This window comes from Gossypium hirsutum, chromosome A01 (assembly GCF_007990345.1).
Source record: "Gossypium hirsutum isolate 1008001.06 chromosome A01, Gossypium_hirsutum_v2.1, whole genome shotgun sequence".
NCBI lineage: Eukaryota > Viridiplantae > Streptophyta > Magnoliopsida > Malvales > Malvaceae > Gossypium > Gossypium hirsutum.
Window position 1 is genome coordinate 44,469,430 of NC_053424.1, and position 12,807 is coordinate 44,482,236.

Here is a 12,807-nt window from a genome sequence, read left to right on the forward strand (position 1 = left end):
TAACTTTTTACAATTTAGTCCTTAAGTTCATATCTTGCAATTTAACCGTTTTAACCTAAATCCATACTAAGCATAAATACAAGGGACTTTGAAACAACCCATATCAACCATCATTTCACAATAAAACCCTAGAATTTAAACCTTTAACAAATTAATCCCTAATTGCCATTTTCGTTAAAAATCACTTAACAAAACTTGTTTATTTTTCAACCAAGATTCATAATCTTTCAACTAATATCAAAAATCATTCAAAAACATTCATGGCAAAACCCTCAATCTTTAATAGTTTTACACATTAACACTTAGCCTAGCTAGATTAAGCTAAAACGAACTCAAAAGCATAAAAATCATTAAAAACGGGGTTTGAAATCACTTACATGCACCAAAAAGAGCTTGGATGAACCTAACCCTATCCTTCAATTGTTATTTTTGATGGTGTAGTGTGAAAATGAAGAAGATGAACATAATATTTTAGCTTTATTTACTCGTTTACCATTATAACCTTTAAAAATTATCATAATTTCATCGAAACTATATCCATAACTATCCACTAATTCATCAAATGGTTTCATTACCATTTAAATCGATTTGATTTCCTTTCCATAGTCTTTTAGCCCTTTTAACTATTAGAACTCAACTTTTACACTTTTTACGATTTAATCTTTTTCACTTAAGCATCCAATTTTCTTTACGAAACTTTAATACAAACTTAATAATATCTCGTAGACCTATAATAAATAATAAAATAAAAATTTACCTGTAACAATTGTGGTCCCAAAACTATTGTTTCTGAAAACACTAAAAACGGGCTATTACAAGGATAAATTGATCTACTCTTACCAGCACGTCCTCAATTTTACCTTCCAAATGGGTGTAAGATTGATTAGCTAATTGTGAAGTCACCATAGTAGGTCTTGCTTTCCCAGTTCCTAGCTTCTTGAAAATAGACATAGGCATTAGATTTATACTTGCTCCTATATCACATAACGCCTTACCAGCATAATGATTTCCAATTGAACAGTGGATAGTGAAACTCCTTAGATCCTTCAGCTTTGGAGGTAGTTTATTCATCAACATTGCTGTGCACCCTTCAATGAGAGAAACAGTCTCAAACTCTTTGAATCTACACTTCTTTGATAGTATGTCTTTCATAAATTTCACATAATTGGGCATCTGCTCCAAAGCTTCCATTAACGGTATGTTGATGAGGAGTTGCTTCAAAAAATCTAAAAACCTTTTAAACTGAATATCTTGTTTAGAATTCTGGAACCACTGAGGAAAAGGTAAAGGTGGTCTTCCTTCAAGTTGTTGATTTTTTTTTTGCTGTGGCCTTTTTGTTGGCAACATGATCTGATTCTGTCACAACATTTCTCTCTGTGCCCTTTTCAGGTGCTATATGTCGTTCAGCAGGTTTTGAGATCTTTTCCTGGTTGCGATTGGATTTTTCTTCTTCTATCGTGGCATCTTAAATAACTTCACTAAAGCTATACTCTTAGTTCTTCACTCTTTAACTTCTCGAGCTAAAATTCTGATCAATTTTCAATGTATGACATATCCAACTGAATCTCGACATCTATAGGTGAAATCACAAGTGAAGGGTCTGATCGGTATCGTCGTAACATCGATACATGAAACACATTATGGATTTTCTCTAATTCTGATAGTAAAACCAACCGATAAGCCACTGGTCCAATCCTCTCAATGATTTCATACGATTCGATGAATCACAGACTAAGCTTCTCTTTTCGGCCAAAATAGAGAACTTTTCTCCAAGGTGATACTTTTAGAAATACTGTGTCACCAACTTGAAACTCTATATCTTTCTTTTTCAAATCCATATAGGATTTCTGACGATCAGAAGCAGCTTTTACACTATTTCGTATTACTTTAACATTTTTTCAATTTCTTTAATTAAATCAATACCAAAAAGCTATTTCTCGCTCAGCTCAGTCCAGTACAATAGAGTTCGACATTTCTGACCATACAAAGCTTCGAATGGTGCCATCTTAATGCTCATTCTTAATGCTCATTTGATAAATATTATTGTATGAAAATTCAAGCATTGGAAGAAATTTCTCCCAATTACCTTTAAACTCTAAAATACAACATCGTATTATATCTTCGAGTATCTAAAACACTCGCTCAAATTGACCATCAGTCTATGGATGAAATGCTATCTTGAAATGAAGTCGAATACCCACAGCCTCATGTAATTTAATCCAGAATTGAGAACTAAATCGTGGATCCCTGTCACAGATAATAGACATCAGCACACCATGCAGTCTCACAATCCTAGAAACATACAACTTTGCCAGCTTTTCAAGTGAATAATCTGTGCGTACTAGAATAAAATGCGCAGATTTCATCAAACTATCCACAATGACTACTAGGATGAATCGATAAGCTACTACTATGAGCTTCCTGTAAAATCTTTTGAATGAGATCAGAATTCTTCAAAACACAAATCTGTTTCCATTTAGTGGTCAATTCAATGTCATTTTTTTGAGCTTCACAAATCTGTTACAAAAATGTCAGTCTAGCTTTTAACTTAGCTAAAATAAAGCCATCATCAACCAATGTCAATCGTGTGTTCAAAGCTTGTAAAGCAAACAAATATAGTATACTTAGAACATCAACAACGACATTAGCTTTTCTCAGGTGATAATCAATAATCAAATTGTAATCTTTCAGTAATTCAAGCTATTTATATTCACTACAGGAGAACAGACTTATAGCGGAGTTTTTTTTGGCCTTTAGCGGCGCTTAAATTAGAACTATTAGTGGTGTTTTTACAAGTACCCCAAAAAACGCCGCTATAGTTTTGCGGCGTTAATTTAAAAATAATGTCGCTAAAAACCATGACCTTTAGCGGCGCTTTTGTCAGAAACGCCACTATAAAATAGATCTTTAGTGGCGCTTTTCTACAAACGCCGCTAAAAACATGACCCTTAAAAATATTATTTTAATTAAATAATATTTATTTCTATGATAAATATTATATTATATTTAATTTTTAAAATTTAAACTTTAAATTATATACTTTAAGTATAAATAAAAAATATTAATTAAATTAAATTTTCTATTAAAATTTTAACTTTAAAACTAAATATAAAAAAATAATGAATTCAAATTTAATACATAAACATTGATTCAATATGTAGTTTAATACATAAAAAAAAACACAATTAAACTTGTTAATATTCAGGCTTCCACAAGGTAAATCAAATTTTACAAGAACTACACAAAATACGCAGCAAAAATACAAGGGAACATCCATTTTCTCTAGATAATTATTGAAAAATATACAAAACAGATAACTAATGCCAGCAAATAGAAACATAAACTTAAGTTACAAGTGTTCAACACAAGTTAAACAGTAAAGGTAAAAATTTCATAAGTCTGTATTATGTTATGAGTTTATCCAACTCACAAGAAAAATCAAGCACCTGCAACTGAAAATAGGTGGTATCAAATCCAGCACCAAGCGATAGTATCTGCCTCTTTGTTTTACCCTTTTCACTATTAGATCCCTCACAATCAAGAAACTGATATAGAAGCTTCCTTAAAGCAGCCCAACGTGCAAAATAACCTAAAATACACATCCAAATAAAACAGAAAGAAAGAATAACAATCCATTAGATTAAATTCATTAAAAAATAATAATCCGTTAGATTAAATTCATTAAAAAAAATTCATTAGATTAAATTCATTAAAAAAAGAATAACAATTCATAAAGATTAAATTCGTTGAAAAATCACAAAGAAATTCAAATGATTCAAAACTTACCATGGTTAATAACAGGAGATCTCCTCACAGGTCTTCTAACAAACAAATGGATATAGTCATCTTTCATGTATCCCTTTTTAACACATGACCTTTAAATACACAGTGTGGAAGAAGTGAGAAATAAAATGCCAAGTGATGCCCCTCAGTTTTTTGAATGAGTTAAATATACTTCTTTTCAAATTACTATGTATAGAAAAGCATCCACTTACAGTACTGCAAAACTAAATTAGATCTACACATTTTGATATCATTTTATAGGATTAATATACTATTTCACAAACCAATTGTTGGATTTACAAATATAATTGGATTCCTCATGCAAGTAAAATTCCAAATCTATCCTATATCTCTATCATATCAATCCAGAATACGATTTTTCATTATTAAACTTTTTTGCATCCAACCGAATATACATCCTAAAAACATTCAAAACTAACATAAAATATAAACTAGTATATGTGATAGGCTATTATCCATAGGCAGGATCTTGTAGTATCCAACATCTATGCACCTTAAACGTTTAATGAAATGGCAGAATTGAATTACGCAACTAATTATAAAGCATTGAACATGAAACATAGCACACCAATATTATAATTATATATAGGTGATACCTGCAGCAAGTTCCCTACATACTCTTAATGCCTCAACTGTGACTTTGTAGTAACGCTCACAAACAGCAGATAGAACAGGACTAGAAAAATCCTGAATGACATATTTAACAACTTGTTATCATAGAATAAATTAATATTTTTTGGTTACACTTTTCCTCCCTAATCTTGTTGCAGTTTCCCATTGTTTTCATTCTTTCCAAGTTAACCTGATGATCTTCAAGCACTGGACATGGACTTACAGCAACCCCATCAAAGACACCAGGCATCAAATCTGAGCAGTAATGATCTTCAATGAGTTTCTGACATTTAGGGCATGGGTAGGAGCTCAAAGTTTCATATGGGATGACTTCAGGTGGAATGGAATATAATGGAAGTAATGAAGTTTAGTTTTGAGGGTCAAGGTAAGAAGCAGGAAAAGTATAAGGCAGCTCAAATGCATTCCAGTAGCATTCAAGACCATCTGCAGCAGCAAGCTGAGTCTCACTCTCAGCTTCAACTGTTTTTCTTTCATTCATTGGCACATCAGTTTGCCAGTCGAAATATGACCTCAAAACCATGGTTCGTAGCTGTTGAAAATACTGTAAAAAAAGAAAGAAAAGAAAGAAATTTATATTACAGGAGGCCCAAAGTAGCAAAAGATTACAAAAAATAAAAAAAGGGGTAAAAGAGAAGCTTAACATACCTGAAATAGAAGAAGAAAACTATCAAAAATCAGTTTTAGTGCTTATTGACTACCTATTGAGCTTGAGACAGGAAAATTTTTAGAAGACCAAACTTTATACAAAAAAGAAACTAATAAAAGCTAATAAAATTTTAGCTAAAATAAAAAACTAACTTACGCAAACTTTTGGTGAAAACATTTTCCTGTAAAAATTATATAAAAAGCTAAAAAAAATTAGCTAAAATAAAAAACTTCAAGATTTTAATATTTTAGATTTAAGTATATAGTTTTTTTTTTTCTAAATTTATTCAGGTTGTGTTTTTTTAATTTTTAAATTTAAAGGTAACATAAAAATATCAAAATAAAACTAAAAATATCATTTACAAATTATTTTTAATTTACATCACTGGAAGATCATATGAAGTTAGAAATTGAAAAGATTTAACCAAAAAATATATTCATGTCACATATAAAGACTGTAGTCTACGAGTTGCACAACGGCATTATCTAGTAATGCCAGTAAAGAGCTTTCCTTGTTTCACCTTTTGTATATTTCTCCTAGTTACAGGAAACTAAATACCCCAGTAAGAGAGGTGGAAACGTGAAAGGACAACATTTTCTATTAAATAATCTTCTATATTCAAAAAGCAAGCATGCAAGCCTTTTTCAAACAATTGGTGAATGTCTTCCAAAAGGAAAAAGAAATAGGTGAATGAACTTTCTCATGAGAATCGCAAAAGCATTGAGGTTTGAGCATCCACATAAACCAAAACAAAATTTACCTTAATGTAAGGGTGAAAAATAGAAGGAGAATGAGATGCCAATACCAATCTTGTAAATATAAGTTCTTCAATCTTCAAATTTGAAGTAGAAGATTTATAGAAGAAGTAAATTCGCATAGGTGATCTTCTGGTTACCAATCCTAAGTCGGAGCACCAACACAAAGTGGAACTTGAAACCAATATACAAACAAACACAAAAACATTAACACAATCTAAAACCACTCATAAGTTTGACCAGATATAGCTGATGAAGAATTGCTAATACAAAATTTTCACAAAAAGTAGAGTAAATTAGCATGTTATCAAGTTGGACAATGCTCACCTCACATACTCATGTTCTCAAGACCTACTTTCTGTAACCCAGGATCGGAATCTTGAACTCTCTCTACATATAACTCCAACTGTTGTTTCAAAGCCAAATCCTCCCCCGACTGCATTAAAAAAAAAGCCAAGTGTTAAAAAAATCGATACAGTTAAAGCTAAATCCCGAACAGCCACTTACCAGATCCTCATCATCTTTCTTCTTTTGGTCCTCAGCCGTACAGATCTTGGGAGGATCCGAAGCAGCTGCAGGACGGCTTCAGCATATGAGATCGAAAGACATGATTCCCTTCCCCCCCCCCCGGATAGAAGCAAAAGGAAGAGGCTAGGGTTTTAATTGAACGTTGAAAAGGAAATTGGAACACTCAATTGGGTAGGCATGAAATCGACAAGAGAGAAAATTTATGATAAGGGGATTTTGATCGGTGAAACCAAAGGGAATAGAATCAAGGTTTTTAGCAGCATAAAATTGGGGATTTAGGGTAAGGAGTGAAAATAAAACACGCCGTTTAGATGGAAATTTTTTGCGGCACTTCTACAAAAACGCCACTGTATCTCAAATTTTTGCGGCGTTTTTAGCTCAAATTTTTGTGGCATTTTTCCCCAAAAACGCCACTATTGCTGAAATTTTTTTTTCATTTTTAGCATATTTTTTTCTATTTTTTTCTTTCAAATTTTTTGTGCTAAGATCATCATTTTTTGGAATTTTTTTTTTAAATTTTGAATATTGATCTTTTTAATTGAAATATGGATTAAAATATTAAATATTAAATATTAAAATTTTAAGTTTTTAAGTTTTTAAGTTTTTAATTTTTAATTTTTTTATTTTTAAATTTTTAATTTTTTTGAAGATTTTTATCATTTTTAAATTAACATATAAAAAAATAGTATCATGTCATGTGAATTACCTTGTAAGTTTTCACGTCAATATCATTAAAAAATTAATTTTGATAGAGATACATCTTAGAATTATATATGAATTTCGGTTTAATGTGTAATTGTATACGTGAAATTCTAATTATGGTTTAAATGTAAAGTTGAAACTTTAATTTTGATTTAATCATACACATTTTAAAAAAAATAAATACATCAATATATTTTTATATTGAATAAATATAAATATTTATGTATGCAATATATAAATATAAAATTAAATATTTATGTATGCAATATATAAATATAAAATTATGTTATATCAATAATTGTGTTAATAATTTACAAGAACTTGATCAAATTAAAGTTCATGTATGCTTTTGGGATTAAACCCATTTTGATATATATATTTTTAAAATAATAATTTAGATTTATCTTATTTAGATTTATATTATAAAAAAATCCAATATACACAAGTTAAGTAGTTCACCATATTTACCCCTAAATCCTAAAAATTAAACCCTAAACCACAAACACCAAACACCAAACCTAAAAACTCAAACCATAAACTCTAAATCATAAACCATAAAACTTACATCCTAAACCCTAAATATATATATTACAAGGGACAAAATTAATTAAAAAAGAATGTTATTGCTTACCTAAACCATAAAATAAATTGATTTTTTATCATTTTATCAAAAACCCTAACCCTTAAACCCTATTAGCCTAACCCCTAAAACCATGAACATTACTAAAACCCTAACTATAAAATAATAAACACCAAACTCTAAACCATAAACCCTAAACTCAAAACTCTAATCACAAAATAATAAACATTATATCATAAACCTTAAAACCCAAAACCATAGACATTAAACCTTAAATCATAAACCCTAAATCTTAAAATAATTTTTTGTGGCGTTTTTCGAAAAGCACCGTTAATACCACTAAAGCTCAACTAACTTGGTGAACTTTTTTACGGAGCGCCGCTAATGCTCTGACCTTTAGCGGCGTTTTCTTACTAGCGTCGCTAATGTACAACTTTTGCGGCGTTTTTGGCTCAAGAGCCGCTAAAAACGCCGCTAAAAGCCTATTTTGCTGTAGTGAATGTCTCAAGTTCAAATATTTCTGTGACATCAAATATTTCAAGCTTTTATGATCTGTGAAGATATGACATTTTCTCCACACAAATGGTGTCGCCAAATCTTTAAAGCAAAGACAATAGTTGTCAGCTCTAAATCGTGAGTAGGACGATTTTTCTCATGTGTTTTCAACTGTCGGGACGCATAAGCTACCACTTTGCCTTCTTACATTAAAATAAAACCCAAACCATTTAATGAAGCATCGCTATAAATCACAAATTCTTTATCGGAATTTGCCTGAACCAATACAAGGGCTTCGATAACGCTTTCAACTGTTCAAAACTTTGCTGACACCTTTCAGACCATTCGAATTTAACATCTTTCTCAGAGGCTTCCAATCAACTATGGCTGATATTTTACTCGGATCAACCCTAGTACCATCTGTCGATACCACGTGTATAAAAAATCCAACTTCTCGGAGCCAGAACTCACACTTGCTAAACTTAGCGAACAACTATTTTTCACGCAAAGTCTGCAAAACGATTCTTAAATGCTGGGCATGTTCTATCTCATCTCGTGAATAAATTAGTATGTCACTAGTGAACACGACAACAAACCTGTCTAGATATGGCCTGAATATTCTGTTCATTAAATCCATAAATATAGAAGGTGCATTGGTCAAACCAAATGGCATAACAAGAAATTCATAATGTCCGTACCTGGTTTAGAAAGCAGTCTTTGGCACATCTGAATCTTTAACCCATAACTAATAATAACTAGAACAAAGATCAATATTTGAAAATACTATCGGGCCTTTTAGCTGATCAAACAAATCATTGATACGTGGCAATGGATACTTGTTCTTGATCGTAACTCTGTTGAGTTGTCGATAGTCAATACACAATCGCATTGACCCGTCCTTTTTCTTAACAAATAACACAAGAGCACTCCATGGAGAAAAACTAGGCCGAACAAAACCTCTGTCTGTCAACTCTTGCAACTATGCTTTTAATTCTTTCAACTCAGTAGGTGTCATTCTATACAAAGCTATCGATATCGGAGATATCCCCGGCACTAACTCAATAGCGAAGTCAACCTCTTTAACCGGTGGTAAACCTGGCAACTCTTTTGGAAACACATCTGTGAACTCACAAACAGTCGAAACTGATTCTAATTTCAATTTTGAAACCCTAGAATCAAATATGTAAGCTAGATATGTCTCATAGCCCTTTCAAACATATTTTTGTACTGTCATAGCTGAAATCACATTAGCCATACTGTCATTTTTATCTGATTCAACTCAAATCACTTCACCATTATGACATTTCAATTCAATTAGCTTTCATCTATAGTTCACAACAACATCATGCAGTGTTAACCAGTCCATACCCAGAATCATATCAAACTCATCAAATGGCAAAAACATCAAATCAACTGGTAAGTTGCAATCCCGAATCATCAAAGGACAATTTTTACAGGCTTTATCAACTAATACATACTGACCTAAAGGATTCATTATTTTGACCACAAACTCAATAGGCTCAAAAGGTATTTTCTCATCCGACATAAAAGTTGTGCATACATATGAGTACGTTGACCCCGGGTCAATCAAAGCATTAACATTAGTATCAAAGATAGAAAATGTACCAGTGATCACATCAGGTGCCGAAGCTTCCTCTCGAGCACGAATCACCTAAGCCTTAGTTGGTGTCCGTGCCTCAGATCTAACAGCAAAATACTTTGTTCCACTCCAACTGTTACTTGCATTTCCAATATTTTAGGGTGGTCTCCCTCTCGCAGTCGTATTACTCGAACGAGTATTCTGATCTTTCTTTTTATTTTATCTTTCAGGGAAATCTCTAAGAAAATATGATCGTAAGAGCCATACTTAAAACACAACCCATCTTTCAATCTACACTCTCTAAAGTGTCTTCTGTTGCATTGCTGACATTCAGGCTTGTTGTTCCTGACACTACCCATGCTCGCTACAGATGTAGCTTGAGGTCTTGGACTTGAATGTTGCTTCTCTTTATCTCTCCTCGAGAATCCTACTGAACCTAATGAACGACTATGAAACTTCTTTTATTTCTTTGATGAAGATGAGAATGATTTTCCTATAGTTCATTTTCTCGTATCACAAGTCTTAGAATCTGCTTTTCTTTTGGCTTTACTGAGTTCTTCGGCCTTGTGTGCCCTATCAACCAAAACTGTGAATTCCTTCAATTTCAGAATCTTAACTAATAGCTTTATATCCTCATTTAAACCGTCTTCAAATCGGGTACACATAGCAATCTCTGTTGGTACACACTCTCGAGCATATTTACTGAGTCACACAAATTCTCTCTCATACTCAGCCATTGTCATACGGCCTTACTTCAATTCTAAAAATTCTTTGCATTTCTTATCGAGAAATCGTTGGCTAACATATTTCTTTCAGAACTCTATTTGGAAAAATTCCCAATTTACACAGTTTTTAGGTATTACCGCGATCAATGTATTCCACCACTAATATGCTAAGTCTTTCAACAGAGAAACATCACACTTTAAACATTCAGAAAGTGTACAGGATAATTCAGTGAAAACTCTCACTGTGTTTTCTAACTAGAACTTGGCTTTCTCTAGATTATTTTCAGCTGTACCATAAAACACTTCATCCCCATATTTTTGGATTTTATCAACTGGAGGCTTGCTTACACGTATTGGTTTCAAACCCTGAGGAATAATGGGGACAGGTTAGGGTACAGGTGGGGGTGTACTTTGTTGAGCCAACGGGTTCGTTCTTACAAACTTTGTGAACCACTCAGGTAGCATCTAGAAGAATCCTTTTTTAGCCTCACCTCATCGGCCCTCGATTACGGGCTTACTACCACTAGAAATTACTCCGTGAACGGAGGCTTGCACAATACTTTCAACCCTATCAAAATCGACTTGGTTGTATGACATCTTATCTATATGAAAACATTGTTCAGTTTGAGTCAAGAGTTATCACACTATCATAGGTTATATAATGACATGTATGTCCAAAACCTACTAAACGGTAAATAGCACCTAAAAAGGGTACACAGAGAAATTTTGTGACAAAATCAAATCATGTTGCCAACAAAAATACCACAGCAATAAAATATCAACAACCTAAAGGACGACCACCTTTACCTTTTCCTCAACGGTTCCAGAATTCTAAACAAGATATTCAATTTAAAAGGTTTTTAGATTTTTTGAAGCAACTCCATATTAACATATCGTTAGTGGAAGCTTTAGAGCATATGCCCAATTATGTGAAATTTATGAAAGACATACTGTCAAAGAAGTGCAGATTGGGAGAGTTTGAGACTGTTGCTCTCACTGAATAGTGCACAGCAATGTTGATGAATAAACTACCTTCGAAGTTGAAGGATCCAAAGAGTTTCACTATCCCCTATTCAATTGGAAATAATTATGCTAGTGAGGCGTTACGTAATTTAGGAGCGAGTATAAATCTAATGTCTATGTCTATTTTCAAGAAGCTAGGATTGGGAAAGCAAGACCTACGATGATGACTTGCAATTAGCTGATCGATGCTACTCCCATCCAAAAAGTAAAATTGAGGACGTGCTGGAAAGAATAGATAAATTTATCTTTGTAATAGCCCATTTTCAGTGTTGTAAAAAATAGTGCTTTTGATACCACAATTCTAGTGAGTAAATTATTATTTTATTATTTATTATAGGTCTATGGGATATTATTGAGGTTGTATTAAAGTTTCGTAAAGAAATTTGAATGTTTAAATGGTTAATTAAGTGAAAATGACTAAATCATAAAAAGTATAAAAGTTGAGTTCTAGTAGTTAAAAGGGCTAAAAGACTATGGAAAGGAAATCAAATCGATTTAAGTGGTAACTAAACCATTTGATAAATTAGTGGATAGTTCTAAATATCGTTTTAATGAAATTATGATAAATTCTAAAGGTTAAAATGGTAAATGAGTAAATAAAGCTAAAATAAAAAAAATTATGTTCATCTTCTTCATGTTCACACTACACCACCGAAAATCACCATTGAAGGATAGGGTTAGGTTCGGCCAAGCTCTCTTTGGTGCATGTAAGTGATTTCAAACCCCATTTTTAGTGATTTTTATTTGAGTTAATTTTAGCTTAATCTAGTTAGCATGAGGGTTAATTTGTAAAACTATTAAAGATTGAGGGTTGTGCCATGAAGGTTTTTGAATGATTTTTTATGTTAGTTGAAAGATTATGAATCTTGGTTTAAAAATAAACAAGTTTTGTTAAGTGATTTTTGATGAAAATGGCAATTGGGGATTAATTTGTTAAAGGTGTAAATTCTAGGGTTTTATTGTGAAATGATCGTTGATATGGGTTGTTTCAAAGTCCCTTGTATTTATGCTTAACATGGATTTAGGTTAAAACAGTTAAATTGCAAGATATGAACTTAAAGACTAAATTGTGAAAAGTTAAAATCTTAGAGGCAAATTCATAATTTTGTATGAAAGTGACTTATGGATTAAATTGAACTCTAGAAGTACTTGATTGATTGAAACTATCTATTTAGATCAAGATAACCCCGTTCGAACTTAGATCAAAGAAAAGCTAAAGCTTCGGATTAGTTCGATCTAAGTTCCACGCCCTAGTTATTGAGGTAAGTTCGTATGAACGGTAATTGTGTTAATGTTATTTAAATTGAGTATTTACT

At 32.1% G+C, this 12,807-nt stretch overlaps 1 non-coding gene across 9 annotated transcripts; it reads right to left on the reverse strand.

The window, feature by feature from the left end:
* Window positions 1–3,260: 3,260 nt before the first annotated feature.
* Window positions 3,261–6,778, reverse strand: LOC107937213 (uncharacterized). Of its 9 annotated transcripts, none has more exons than XR_001694614.2 (8): window positions 6,346–6,707; window positions 6,166–6,274; window positions 5,844–6,012; window positions 5,240–5,264; window positions 5,083–5,135; window positions 4,401–4,978; window positions 3,787–3,875; window positions 3,261–3,589 (listed from the first exon to the last, which is right to left on the reverse strand). It is a non-coding gene; the product is annotated as an uncharacterized protein (transcript). The 9 variants fall into 9 exon arrangements; XR_001694612.2 differs by having other exon boundaries at window positions 5,083–5,143; XR_001694609.2 differs by lacking the exon at window positions 5,240–5,264 and having other exon boundaries at window positions 5,083–5,143.
* Window positions 6,779–12,807: the final 6,029 nt, after the last annotated feature.